Genomic DNA, 13,660 nt, shown 5'->3' with positions numbered 1-13,660 from the left:
TCCAAATTTAAATGTTTATTGAATGCCCTTTTTGAATATTTCTAGTTAAAATTTTTTTTTTTCCCAGCAGTTAACAGTGTATTCAGTGGCATAACTATGCCCATGCAGCCAATGTGCTGCATTGGGGCCCATGATCAAAAAGGGGCCCACTGCCGTCCTTCCTGAAACAGAAAAAAATTTAATTGAGTAAAAATGTAAGTTTTTTTAGTTATGTTTATGATAGAATTTACTGTCTATGGACAATAATTTTTTTCACACAAAGCATGTTTATTGTTGGCAGATGCACAGCACAAGCAAAACTGCAGTGAATAGAGATGAAATGGTATTAGCATAGCTAATACCATACCAGGGCAATTTTTAACGATTTGTGCATCTAGCCAACAATAAACTGGGGGGGGGCCAAAGTCAAATAGGGGCCCCACTTATTAGGGGTCATTATTATTGAATACAGCCACTCCCTGACTTACACAGATTGGGTTAAGGGTTGCGTTCTAGAACTAAGTCGAATTTTACGTGTTGGAATTTCCCTAAATGCTTATACAGCATTTGCAACTACACCGATGAGACAAAACATTGACCACCTACCTAATATGATGTTGATCCTCCATGTGCAGCCAAAACTCAAGATGTCTAAATGTCATGTAATATCTGGTACTAACATGTAACCAGTAGATCCTTTAACTCCCATAAGTTCCGTGGTTGAGATGCTGCATATTGGAGTTACTTTCCAGCATGAACCACACGAGGACCGGCCGGTGTGGCATGGCCCGTTATCCTGCTGAAAGATGGCACCGCCAGAGGGAAGACCGTTGCCTTGAAAGGGTGTATCGGGTCAACAATGATGTTTAGGTAAGGTGTAAGGTATGTTAGTGTCTAATGGCTCCTGGGATTTCTCCCATCTCCGCGGAAATATTTCACCCATTTTGAAATATTGAGGGTAGGTTTTCAAACCTGAGGGTAGGTTTGAGCAAAAAACCTACCCTCAGGCGTAAAGGGAAGGGTTTTTGCTTTCATAAAGGTGACTACGGTGGTCTGAGACAGTATTGAAATTCTATGGGGTGGGACGAACTGATGATGTTACCAACGGCAAATTCAAAATGGGAAGCATTCAAAGAATTTATCTTGGAAGCTACTAGGCTTTACATATCAACTAAGAAATATTGTTCAAGGTTTAGACCTAAATGAATGTCAGATGAACTAATGAGACATATGGCAGAGAAGAAAAATGCATGGGATACATATAAATTAAAATGTGACACAGAAGCCTATGATAGATATAAGTTGATCTGTAACCAAGCTACAAAGGAGGTTAGGCAGGCGAAGGCAGATTATGAGAAATCTTTGGCAAGGAATGCAAAGAAAAACAGCAAAGAGTTCTTTACTTATGTAAACTGTAGAAGGAAGGGGATGAATCATATTGGTCCACTTGATATCGATGGTTTAACTGTTGATGACCTTGCTCAGGTGGCTAACAAACTAAATGAATATTTTGCATCGACATTCACACACGAGGAATTATTCAGTGAGGGGAATGCCAGAGGTGTATTCAACTCTGGCAGTAAGCTAGATAATCTTGTAATAACTGAGAGTTGTTGTTTTGGTTTTTAAGAGCATTAGCAACTAAGGCCACATTGCTCCAGGATATGCGGTGGACATTCGACGACTTTTCCGCATCCTCTGTATTTGATGGTGACAGGCTCGAACCGCGGTCTAATCAAGAAGCATGTGCTACGCAATGCTGCTCCTCCCCACCTGGCTATGGAGGCCAGTAAAATGGAGGAGAAATTGTTGAAGATAAACACAAGAAAGGCACCTGGGGTGGATGGGATCTATCCAGTTATATTAAAGGAGGTAAGCAAACCCCCATTTGAGGTGTATAAGGCCTTGAATGGGTTCAGCACGCTGAATTCTGATGGGATCCTTCCACTTGTTCAGATTACAAACCTAAGGGGGCATAAATTCAAATTAAGAAAGGACAGATGTAGAATAGATGTGCAGAAATTTGCTTTTAGCCAGCGGGTGGTTAATTGCAGGAACAAACTCCCATCTGTCGTTGTGGAAGTTGATAGGTTGAATAAATTTAAGGAGGAACTGGACAGGCATTTGGAGGGAATGGTGTGTTTTTTTTTTTTTTTTTTGGCTGATGCTGCATAAGCTCATACACTTGCTTTCTTGCATCACATGCCACTACTACCACCCTTAGCCATAATTATGAGAGCTTAGCATTAGTAGGGGCATATGATGCAAGACAGCAAGCTTATGCAGCATCAGCCAAAAAAAAAAAAAAAAAAAAGAAACTTCCACTTCACCCCTTCGTTCGTTCGAAATACCTGTCCAGCTTAGCCTTAAATTTATTTATGCTATCAATTTCCACAATAAGGGCTGAAAGTCTCTTCCACCAACCAACTACCCGCTGGCCAAAGGCAATTTTCTGCGCATCTATCCTACATTGTCTTTCCTCAATTTGAATTTTTGCCCTCTCAGGTGATTATTCTGAGCAAGAGGAAGAATCCCATCAGCATTGAGCATGCTCAAACCATTCAAAGCTTTATACACCTCTATCAGATCACCTTGCCGGTGCCTAGTCTCCTGACACTGTAATTTGCAAAACTTAAGCCTTTCTTCGTAAGGGCAACCCTTTGTTCCATTTACTAATCTTGTTGCCCTTCTCTGTACTCATTCCAGCAGCTCTACATCCTTTTTGAAACGAGGCCTCCAGACCTGTATACAGTACTCAAGGTGTGGCCTGACCATTGTCTTATACAAGGGAATAATCTCCTCCTTATCCCTGCTAGAAAAATTCCTATTTATCATCGACAATACACCATGAGCTACTCTTGCAGACCATCTGCACTGCTCAGAGAACTTCATATCTGCCTGCACAATTACCCCCAGGTCCTTTTCATTCTCTACCGACTTAATTTGCCACCACTAAACTCAATTTGCCACCTCTCAGCCCATGTGCTCAACCGTTCCAGATCCTGTTGCAGCAGCATACTGTCGTAGTGTCCTTTACAACCCTGCCAACCTTTGTATTGTCTACAAACTTGGACATTAAGCTTGATATTAGCATTAGCATTAGTAGAGGCATATGATGCAAGAAAGCAAGCTTATTCAGCATCAGCCAAAAAAAAAAAAAAAAAAAAAAAAAGCACAACCACTACTCCCATTTCACCCCTCCGTTTGTTCGAAATACTTGTCCAGCTGAGCCTTAAATTTGTTTAGGCTATCAACTTCAACAACAAGTGATGGAAGTCTATTCCACAAACCAAGTGCCCGCTGGCTAAAGGCAAATTTCCGCACATCTATCCGACATCCATCCTTCCTCAATTTGAATTTATGCCCTCTCAGGTGATTATTCTGAGCAAGAGGAAGAATCCCATCGGCATTGAGCATGCTCAAACCATTCAAAGTCTTATACACCTCTATCAGATCACCTCGCCGATGCCTAGTCTCCAGACTCTGTAATTTGTAAAACTTAAGCCTTTCTTCGTAAGAGCAACCCATAAGACCAAACGTAAGAGTATATACCATAATCAATATTATTTATAAATACAAAAAACAACAATGGACCCAACACTGAATCCCAAGGGACTCCACTAATAACATTAGTCCACGATGAGCATTGTCCATTGATTACCACTCTCTGTCTTCTCACCCTCAACCATCCCTTTATCCATAGCAGCAATTTGCCTCCAATGCCACACTGCTCCAATTTGTGCAGCAGTCTTCCATGTGCAACAGTATCAAAAGCCTTTCTAAGATCCAAGTATATAATATCAAAGTTATTCCCTGCATCCAGTTCTTTTGTGACTGCATCATAGTATCCAATCAAATTGGTCATGCAAGACTTCCCCTTAACAAAACCATGCTGTGTCCGAGCTATAACTGAAGTCTTGTTTAGATGATCCTGCAGTGCTTCTTTAACCAGTGCCTCCATTAATTGTCCGGGAACATATGTTAAACTCACAGGTCTATAATTACTTGTGTCATCCTTTGACCTCCTTTGTGAATTGGGGTCACATTTGCACATCTCCAGTCCATGTGTACCTCCTCTGAGTCCAAGGAAGTTCTCATAATTATGGCTAAGGGTTTGCTTCCTTTGCTGCCTCCTTTAATATAACTGGATAGATCCCATCCACCCCAGGTGCCTTTCTTGTGTTTATCTTCAACAATTTCTCCTCCACTTTACTCTCAGTTATTACAAGATTCTCTAGCTTACTGCCAGAGTTGAATACACCTTTGGCATTCCCCTCGCTGAATAACTCCTCATGTGTGAATGTCGATGCAAAATATTCATTTAGTTTGTTAGCTACCTGAGCAGGATCATCAACAGTTAACCCATCGATATCAAGTGGACCAATCTAATTCATCCCTTCCTTCTAGAGTTTATGTAAGTAAAGAACTCTTTGCTGTTTTTCTTCGCATCCCTTGCCAAGGATTTCTCGTAATCTGCCTTCGCCTGTCTAACCTCCTTTGTAACTTGGTTACAGATCAACTTGTATCTATCATAGGCTTCTGTGTCACGTGTTAATTTATATGTATCCATGCATTTTTCTTCTCTGCCATATGCCTCATTAGTTCATCTGACATCCATTTAGGCCTAAACCTTGAACAATATTTCTTAGTGGTATGTAAAGCCTAGTAGCTTCCAAGATAAGTTCTTTAAATGCTTCCCATTTTGAATTTGCTGTTGGTAACATCATCAGTTGATCCCACTGTATAGAATTTAAATACCGTCTCAGTCCATCGTAGTCGCCTTTACGAAAGCAATACCCCTTCCCTTGCCCCTAATGGTAGTTACCTCTTTGAGTAAATCCCACTTCAGAACACTGTGATCACTGCCACTAGTGGTTCATTTATCTGCAGATCTTAATGCATGAAGAATCACTACTGATAATCAAATCAAGAGTATTACTCCCTCTAGTTGCCTCCTGAACATGCTGATGTAGAAAACAATCATCCAATAAATCCACAAAAGCCTTGCTAGTGTGTGAGTGACCAGCCCCCAAATTCCAGTCAATATCTGGGAAATTAAAATCCCACATTATAAGACTCTCTGATTTACTGGCCCACTCTATTTCTCTGTACAGTTTTTTATTATACTCATCAGAGTCATTAGGCCTATAGCACACTCCTACTCAATTTTGATCTCCCAATGCTTATGTCACACCAAACTGACTCGACACTGCACTGTCCAGCGATGTCGACTGTCTTCACTTCCTTGGATTTTATGTGTTTCTTAACTAATAGCATAACCCCTCCTCTCTTCCTATCCTGTCTATCCTTTCTGTAGATATTGTACTCCCCAAATTCCAGTTCTGCATTCCTTATATCTGTGTGACATCACGTCTCTGAAATCCCAACAATATCTGCCTTTGATGTTTTGAGCAATACCTCAAATTCATCAAATTTATTTACTAAACTCCTAGCATTGGTGTACACGCAAGTATACATGCACCTGTCTCTTCCTCTTAGCCACCCTAACACAACCCATGTGTTTACTTGTACCTCCATGATTCCCATCAGTCTCTGAAATATCCTGCATCTTATTTTCCAGGCTGCTGCTCATTCCAATAGAAGCAGTGCAAGAATCACTTTCTCCTCTGCCAATGGCTACTTTTAATCTATTAGTTCTTGTATCCCCCCAATCTAGCAGTTTTTCCGACCCACCTAACACTGCCTCAATAGCATCAGCAAACATTCTTGCACCCTTTCTATTTAAGTGTATCCCATCCCTGTAGAAGCAGCCTCTCCTGTTAACAAGTACAGACTAGGCTGAAAAAATTCTACTCCTTGAGCCCTGCACAATCTTTCCAGGACCGAATTGATCGACAGGGCTCTCATTATATACTAACCAGTGCTTCCATTAATTTTCCTGGAACAGAAGTTAAACTCACAGGTCTGTAATTACTTGTGTTAGCCTTTGATCCTCCTTTGTGAATTGGGGTTACATTTGCACATCTCCAATCTGTGGGTACCTCCCCTGAGTCCAAGGAAGCTCTCATAATTATGGCTAACGGATTGCTTACTTCTTTTGCTGCCTCCTTTAATATAACTGGATAGATCCCATCCACCCCAGGTGCCTTTGTTGTTTTTATATTCAACAATTTCTCCTCCACTTTACTCTCAATTATTATAAGATCATCTAGCTCACTGCCAGTGTTTACTCCATCAATGGCATTCCCCTTCCTGAATAATTCCTCATGTGTGAATGTAGATGCAAAATATTGATTTAGTTTGTTAGCTACCTGAGCAGGATCATGAACAGTTGAACCATCGATATCAAGTGGACCAATCTTGTTCATCCCCTTCCTTCTAGAGTTTACATAACTAAAGAACTCCTTGCTGTTTTTCTTTGCATCCATTGCCAAAGATTTCTTGTAATCTGCCTTCACCTACCTAACCTCCTTTGTAACTTGGTTACAGATCAACTTATATCTATCACAGGCTTCTGTGTCACATGTTAATTTATATATATCCCATGCATTTTTCTTCTCTGCCATATGTCTCATTAGTTCATCTGACATCCATTTAGGCCTGAACCTTGAACAATATATCTTAGTTGGTATGTAAAGCCTAGTAGCTTCCAAGATAATTTCTTTGAATGCTTCCCATTTTGAGTTTGCTGTTGGTAACATCATCAGTTGGTCCCACTGTATAGAATTTACATACTGTCTCAGACCATCGTAGTCGCCTTTACGAAAGCAATAACCCTTCCCTTTACCCCTGATGGTAGTTACCTCCTTGAGTAAATCCCACTTCAGCATACTGTGATCACTGCCACCTAGTGGTTCCTGTATCTGCAGATTCTTAATGCATGAAGAATTACTACTGATAATCAAATCAAGAGTATTGCTCCCTCTAGTTGCTTCCCGAACATGCTGATTTAGAAAACAGTCATCCAATAAATTCACAAAAGCCTTGCTAGTGTGTGAGTGACCAACCCACAAATTCTAGTCAATATCTGGGAAATTAAAATCCCCCATTATAAGACTCTCTGATTTACTGGCCCACTCTATTTCCCTGTACAGTTTCTTATTATACTCATCAGAGTCATTAGGCCTATAGCACACTCCTACTCTCAATTTTGATCTCCCAATGCTTATTTCACACCAAACTGACTCGACACTGCACTGTCCAGCAATGTCAACTGGCTTCACTTCCTTGGAATTTGTGTTTCTTAACTAATAGCATAACCCCTCCTCTCTTCCTATCCTGTCTATCCTTTCTTTAGATGTTGTAGTCCCCAAATTCCAGTTCTGCATTACTTATATCTGTGTGACACCACGTATCTGATATCCCAACAATATCCCCCTTTGATGCTTTGAGCAATATCTGAAATTGATCAAATTTATTTACCAAACTCCTAGCATTGGTGTACACGCAAGTATACATGCACCTGTTCTTTTTCTTAGCTACCCTAACACAACCCACATAAAAAACAAATTTTCAGAAACTTCTCTTCATTCCTATTTACATATTACAATGATGAAGGGAAAGCAACCAAGGAAAAATGCAAGTGGTAGTAGTGCCAGGAAATAAAAATGGAAATGATTAAGAAGTACGAAGCAGATCAAAGTTTGTCATCTATTGCAAGAAAATTAGGCGTCACTTTTCCTATTTTAAAGGATAGTGCACTCATTAAAGAATATATCAAAGGATTAAAATGTGCAAGATCAACAGTGATCACTAAACAGCATTCATGTGCTATATTGAAGATGGAACAGCTGTTATATGGATGGATGGAAAATATATGGGTGGAAAATCAGATTCAGAAATGAGTGCCCCTGAGTGTAATGACCATTCAAACAAAAGCAAGAAGTATTTATAAAGATATTATGGATAAGTATGACGAACCCCAAGCAAGTTCGTGGCAAGCAACGGGTGGTTTAATAGGTTCAAGCATCGTATTTGGTGAAATTGCTAGTGCTGATTCTGCAGCTGCAGAGAAATTTTGTGATGTGTTGGAAAAAAATATTGATGAAGGCAGTGCTATTCAATGCTGCAAATTTTCAACGTTGACGAGACTGCTCTGTATTGGAAAAAAAATGCTGGATTGAACATACATTGCGAAAGAGGAAAATACAATGCCAGGTTTCAAGGTGTCAAAAGATAGGGCCATGGTCTTGTTTGGGGCTAATGCAGTGGGAGATTACAGATTAAAACCACTGCTTGTGTACCATTCCGGAAATCCTCTTGCATTTAAGGGCATCAATAAAGCCATCCTACCTGTGCATTTCTGATCGAACCAGAGAGCATGGATAACAATATCTGTCTTTGAGGATTGGTTTAAATGCTGCTTCATTCCCGAGGTTGAAAAATATTGCAAAGACAACGAAGTTCCTTTCAAGATTTTGCTTCTATTAGATAATGCTCCTGGACATCCTTCACATCTAGATGATTTCAATTCGATGAAAGCGAGAGTCATATTTCTACCGCCAAACATTACTTCACTCATCCAACCTATGGATCAGGGTGTTATTTTTAATTTAAGAGCATACTATTTACACAAAACGTTTTTTCAGGCATTGTATGCAGTAGACAAAATTTTACATTGAGAGACTTTTGGAAATCTTACAATATTTACCATGCCACCTTAAACATTAATAAGGCCTGGGCAGAAATTACTAATAGTTGTTTAAATGGCACATTGAAGAAAATATGCCCATGGCATGTAAAAGGCCTTGAAGGATTTGAAAAAGACAAATCACATGAAGAGGTTAGAAATAAGATTGTAAAGGTTGCAGAGCTAATTCAGTTGGAGGTTGATGCCAAAGATGTGGAGGAGATAATAGAGGAAGAAGAGGAGGTCTACATACTTTAACAAGTATTCCAAATGTGGTCTTATACAGTAGATTATCCACTGTATGATTGGGATAATGTTCAATAAATCATGGTGCCTTTTAATGGTGCCTATAGAGCACCATGGGCTTTCTTGGCTGCCTGTTTACACTGCTCAGAAAACTTAAGTCTTCCCGTATTATAAGCCAAACTTTGACCATTTTGTTTATCTCAAGCTCTATCATGAATGAAGAAAAAATTGTTTTTAAGTTCATTATCTGTTACTATGAGTTTGTAATCCAAATGGTAATTAGCATTACCTTACTTTTACCAAATATACCTCAATTTACATATGTTACGCCCAGACTGTAAAACTAACTAACTAACTAACTAACTAACTAACTAACTAATTCATGAAATGACCAAACCCCTGGACATTCTTTGAATTGGCTTCTTCTCCTTCCCATTTCATGAACCTGGCAAAAAATTGCCCAGTTCACAAACTGGCTTGTTTATATTCTGCCCAACTCATGTACTGTCAGGTTGCCGAAAGACTTCTCTTAGTCTTATAGCGGGTTGGGATAAATAGTGAACTAGCGGGTTGCTAAAGGACTTCCCTTAGTCTTATAGGGCGTTGGGAGTAATAGTAACCCCAACAGTATTTGTTATGCACACCTCTGCAAGCACAGCTCTTACCATTAATAGTGATCTGCTGTGCTTATTCCTTTTTTGCTTAAATTAACATCTGGAAGTGTATACCATGTGTTTGCTAGGCTGCTAATTACCATAAAAGTCTGTTTAAAAAAAAAATGGGTTAGGCCAATTTACACAACCATGGAACTTTCATTAAATGAACTAAAAATTGAAAATAAAGTATTAGAGGTGAGGTGAAATTAGAGAAGAAAAGGAGAAAGGAAGTCAAGATATATCCAGATCTTTTGTTAGTGTTGTAACTGAAGATCAAGGAGGAGATTTAAAGCAACCTAAAGTGGCGGTTGTCATTACCAAGAGTGAGTATTATAAGATTAGTGAGGACATGGAGAGAGAGTTAGTGTGTGTGTGTGTGTGTGTGTGTTCAATATATATACAGTTGGACCTCTCTTTAACGAACTTCCATATAGAGAAATTTTCTAAGTAGCCAATCTTTTTGATTTCCCCTTGGTCATTAAATTGAAAATAGTTTCCATATAACAAAATTTCCATATAATGAACTAATTTCGAGAGACCTGGGTACGCATTGTTTGCACCTCTGGCCTTTAGGCAATAGAGCTGATGCTGTAGAAAGCATGAATTAAGAGCTAAAAGGATTAAGCATCAATCCCTTTAGCTTTTAATAGCTAAAGGGATAGCTAAAGGCTTTAATTCTACAAATTAAGAGCTAAAACATTTTACAATTTAATGGTGCCTGTAAAACCTTGCAGGAGGAATCTTCCAACCATGGCGCAGGATAGAAAAACATAGAAGTTCGGGAGAGGCCTTTACTCGGCAGTGGGTCAGCAATAGCTAAAAAGAAGTAAAACCTATACAACTTATACAGTAATATGCTGAGAAGTCCCACCGGTCAGCTGTGCACAGCCATTGGCAAAGATTAAGGCGTATTCCCTACACAGGCATTGGCTCTGGTCAACCTATTTTCTACCGTAAGCATCCTATTAGAGAATTAGGAGAGAGTGATTTCCTTTATCTCGAAATTCATCTGTTGTTTCGAAGAAATGAGTCATCCACACTTTCACTAAATTTCTGTCTTTGTTTACATGCTAGCTACAAGTGGTCCCTAATTTCCGCCTAGTTTTAACTGCTGTGAAAGTAACCTCACAGTGTCTAAGAGGAAATCCTTGAGTGTAGTGTGAAAAAGTAAAATTTGATGTCCCTGCCAGTGATGTGTCATCCATTGTAAAAAATTCTGTTTCGATTCTCAAACTGTTTGAGGAAACAGGACCCAGTCAGAAGTGTGCAAAATTATGCTTTTGAGAAGATGTAAATGAAGCAGTTTTTAAGTGGATGAAGTTGATTCGAGACCAAAACATGTTGATATCAGGGCTATTAACACAGGGCTATTACACATCTGGGGCACAAAATATTCCAAGTCAGTTCTGGTTGGCTGGACAAATTTAAAGGGCGTCATGGCTTACTCAAAAGTTATTTATGATGAAAGTGGAGTTGCAATTGAAGAAGACTATACCCATTGGAAAGACAGTTTTGAAAAAAAATTATGCAGGACTAAGATTTCAAAAAACATATTCTACTTTGATGAAACGTCTATTTTTTAAATGTTTGCCGAACAGGATACTGACTTTTAAAGGTGATAAAAATAGTAAGGTGAGAATGTCTATTAAAGATATATATACACACTGGTGTTCAAAGAATGTGCATCACTTAGGAATTTCACTTATCTAACCCTTTTTGACGATGGTATGTTACATTAATGATTAGCATCACAAATGGAAATAAAAACAAAAGATAGTTATTAATAGTTAAGGCAAAGCTAAGTAATATTTGACAGGTGCTCTCAAAATATTCCAAAATGAGCATTTGCAGCCTTTGTACAACAGTTTTGGTAAACATGACAATTATGGCTGAAATGTTATCAGAAGCCCTCAATTTGCTTCAGTTTATCATTTTAAATGGAAAACAAAATGAAAAGTTCAGCAGGTGCAAACTAATATTTAGTTGAACCACCTCTGACCCTGATGACAGCAGCACACTGTCAAGTCATTGACAAGATCAATTTCTGAAGATAATCAACTGACAGTTCGTGGTTACAAACACAAATTATGGCTTCTTGAAGTTCACGAAGGGTCTTTGGTTTCTTTCTAGCAACTGCAGATTCCACATGATGCAAACAGTTCTCTATAGGATTCAGATCCAGGCTGTTTCCTGGCCAGCTAAGCGGTGTAATGAACTGTTCTTCCAACCATTTTTTCACCTTTAACAAATGTAAACATATTACTGTCGAACTTCTAATGCAGAAATGAAGCTAAAGTAACTACAGAAGTGCCTACTTACTCTTTTCGCCCGATGACAAGGAACAGAGTCGTTCTGAAAGATTTAGTTGCTTGGCAGGTTGAATGGTTGGCAGTAATTTGCCTTCCAATATAGCCAGGTATCCGTTGACATTTCCAGAACCTTTTATAAACTGCAGGTGACCTACTCCACGATACGAAATGTACCCCCATATCATTTGGCTCATAGGAAATTTCACTGTAGACCCCATACAGTCTGGATGGTATTCTTTCACCACGTTTATGGCGAATCGTTTGTCTCCCATCAGAGCCATGCAAGTTGAATTTCTGCTCATCCGAGAAAATAACTGACTTCTGCCATTCGGGGATTCCATTTTACATGCTCCTTACACCAAATTAATCGGGCCTTTTTAATTTTTTGTGTGAGGAGGGGCTTCTTCTTAGGACAATAGGCTACAAGTCCATTTTTGAAGAGGCATCTTCTGACTGCTACCACTCCTGTATGTTCTTCCCATTCTCTTTTCAGCTCAGACGAAGAAGCCTTTATGGTTTAAGGCATAAGCGTTTCAAAACACGGTCCTGTTTTGGTGTAGTGATTGTTTGCATCCGGTTCCTTTTTTCCTATCAGCAGAACCAATATTCTTGAGTTTGGAAAGAAATCTACTCACTGTCGACTGATTACAAGACACCCTATAAGCAATATGATGGGAAGAACATCCTTTCTCACGTAAAGCAACAATAGCACTCTTCTTCGTGGCGTCAATTGCATGTAACTCGCCATCTTGACACAGTCAAGGAATGACTGCAACTCTTGCAGAGCGTGCTTATATAGCTGAAAGTAACAGCTGATGCAATATTATGTCATTCCCAATCGTGTCAATCTTATCTGATGAAATCGGTAAGAAATATTGCTATATACTTATGACAATTCTATATATTGCTGCACTTATTCTGCATCAGAATAAGTATATTGCTATATACTTATTCTGATGACAATTACAGTTTTAAGGGGTAGTGCACTTTCTTTGAACACCAGTGTATATTCAATATATATATATATATATATATATATATATCCGATAATTCAAAATAAAAACATAAGCCAGTAGTATGGCAAAAAAGCAGAGTGAAAAATTAACATAAAAATAACGTAATATAAAATAAACCAAACAGGGAAAATAAAGGTAAAGACATAAACAGTAGCCGATTGTACCCAATATAATTTAGCACTTTAAATCCAATTAATAAAACCGAAGTAAAATTTAAAATAATGCCAATTATAATATGATTTAGCGGTACCCCCCTCGAAGGTACCAGTTGCGAAAAACTTGAAATATCACCAAAAAAGGGGTTTAAAAGAACTACTATATATATATATATTAATTCGGATTCCCACCACGTCAGGGTTATTGTTTTAGTCACACGGTGCTTGCTACAAATGCATGTCCTTTGGGCATGTAGCAAAAAAATTGTAGGAATAATGTTTTCTGTGGTCACAGTTCTGGTAAAGGACATTCTTTTAAGATTTGTTCAGAAAGGTCAGGGCAGAGTAGGTGCATTAATTGTTGGTGAAAAAAAAAATGTTGCTGCTAAGCACTTCGCAATTGAAAAATTATGCCCTGAATATTTAAGGATTTTAGAATTTAATAAAAAATGTATCAATTATTAATCATAATACAGGTCGACCATCACTAATCTGGCCACTGGTAATCTGGTTCCACCGCTAATTCGGACATTATTTCTTCCAACGTAATTTCAAATTTCCCGGGTCGGCGCACCAACCTGCCGCTACTGTTTTGGTGGCGTTGGTTGCAGCATCAGCTGTTGGCACGAACTTGTAAACACTGGCAAGCCATTCCCACTTGTTATTATTAATAGCCATATGGTGCGAGGAAGCTTGAGGCTTATGCTGC

The 13,660-nt window shown here is 38.9% G+C and overlaps 1 protein-coding gene across 2 annotated transcripts in view; it reads left to right on the top strand.

Moving 5' to 3' along the window:
• The window catches only part of LOC150091195 (integrin alpha-9-like), a 688,379-nt gene that overhangs the window by 293,170 nt on the left and 381,549 nt on the right, over positions 1–13,660 (top strand). The window lies entirely within an intron of this gene.

The sequence above is a fragment of the Mastigoproctus giganteus genome, chromosome 1 (genome assembly GCF_048544385.1).
Source record: "Mastigoproctus giganteus isolate SK-2022 chromosome 1, ASM4854438v1, whole genome shotgun sequence".
Classification (NCBI taxonomy): Eukaryota; Metazoa; Arthropoda; class Arachnida; order Uropygi; family Thelyphonidae; genus Mastigoproctus; species Mastigoproctus giganteus.
The sequence above is the reverse complement of the archived record's forward strand: the minus strand, read 5'-3'. Positions and strand labels throughout refer to the sequence as shown.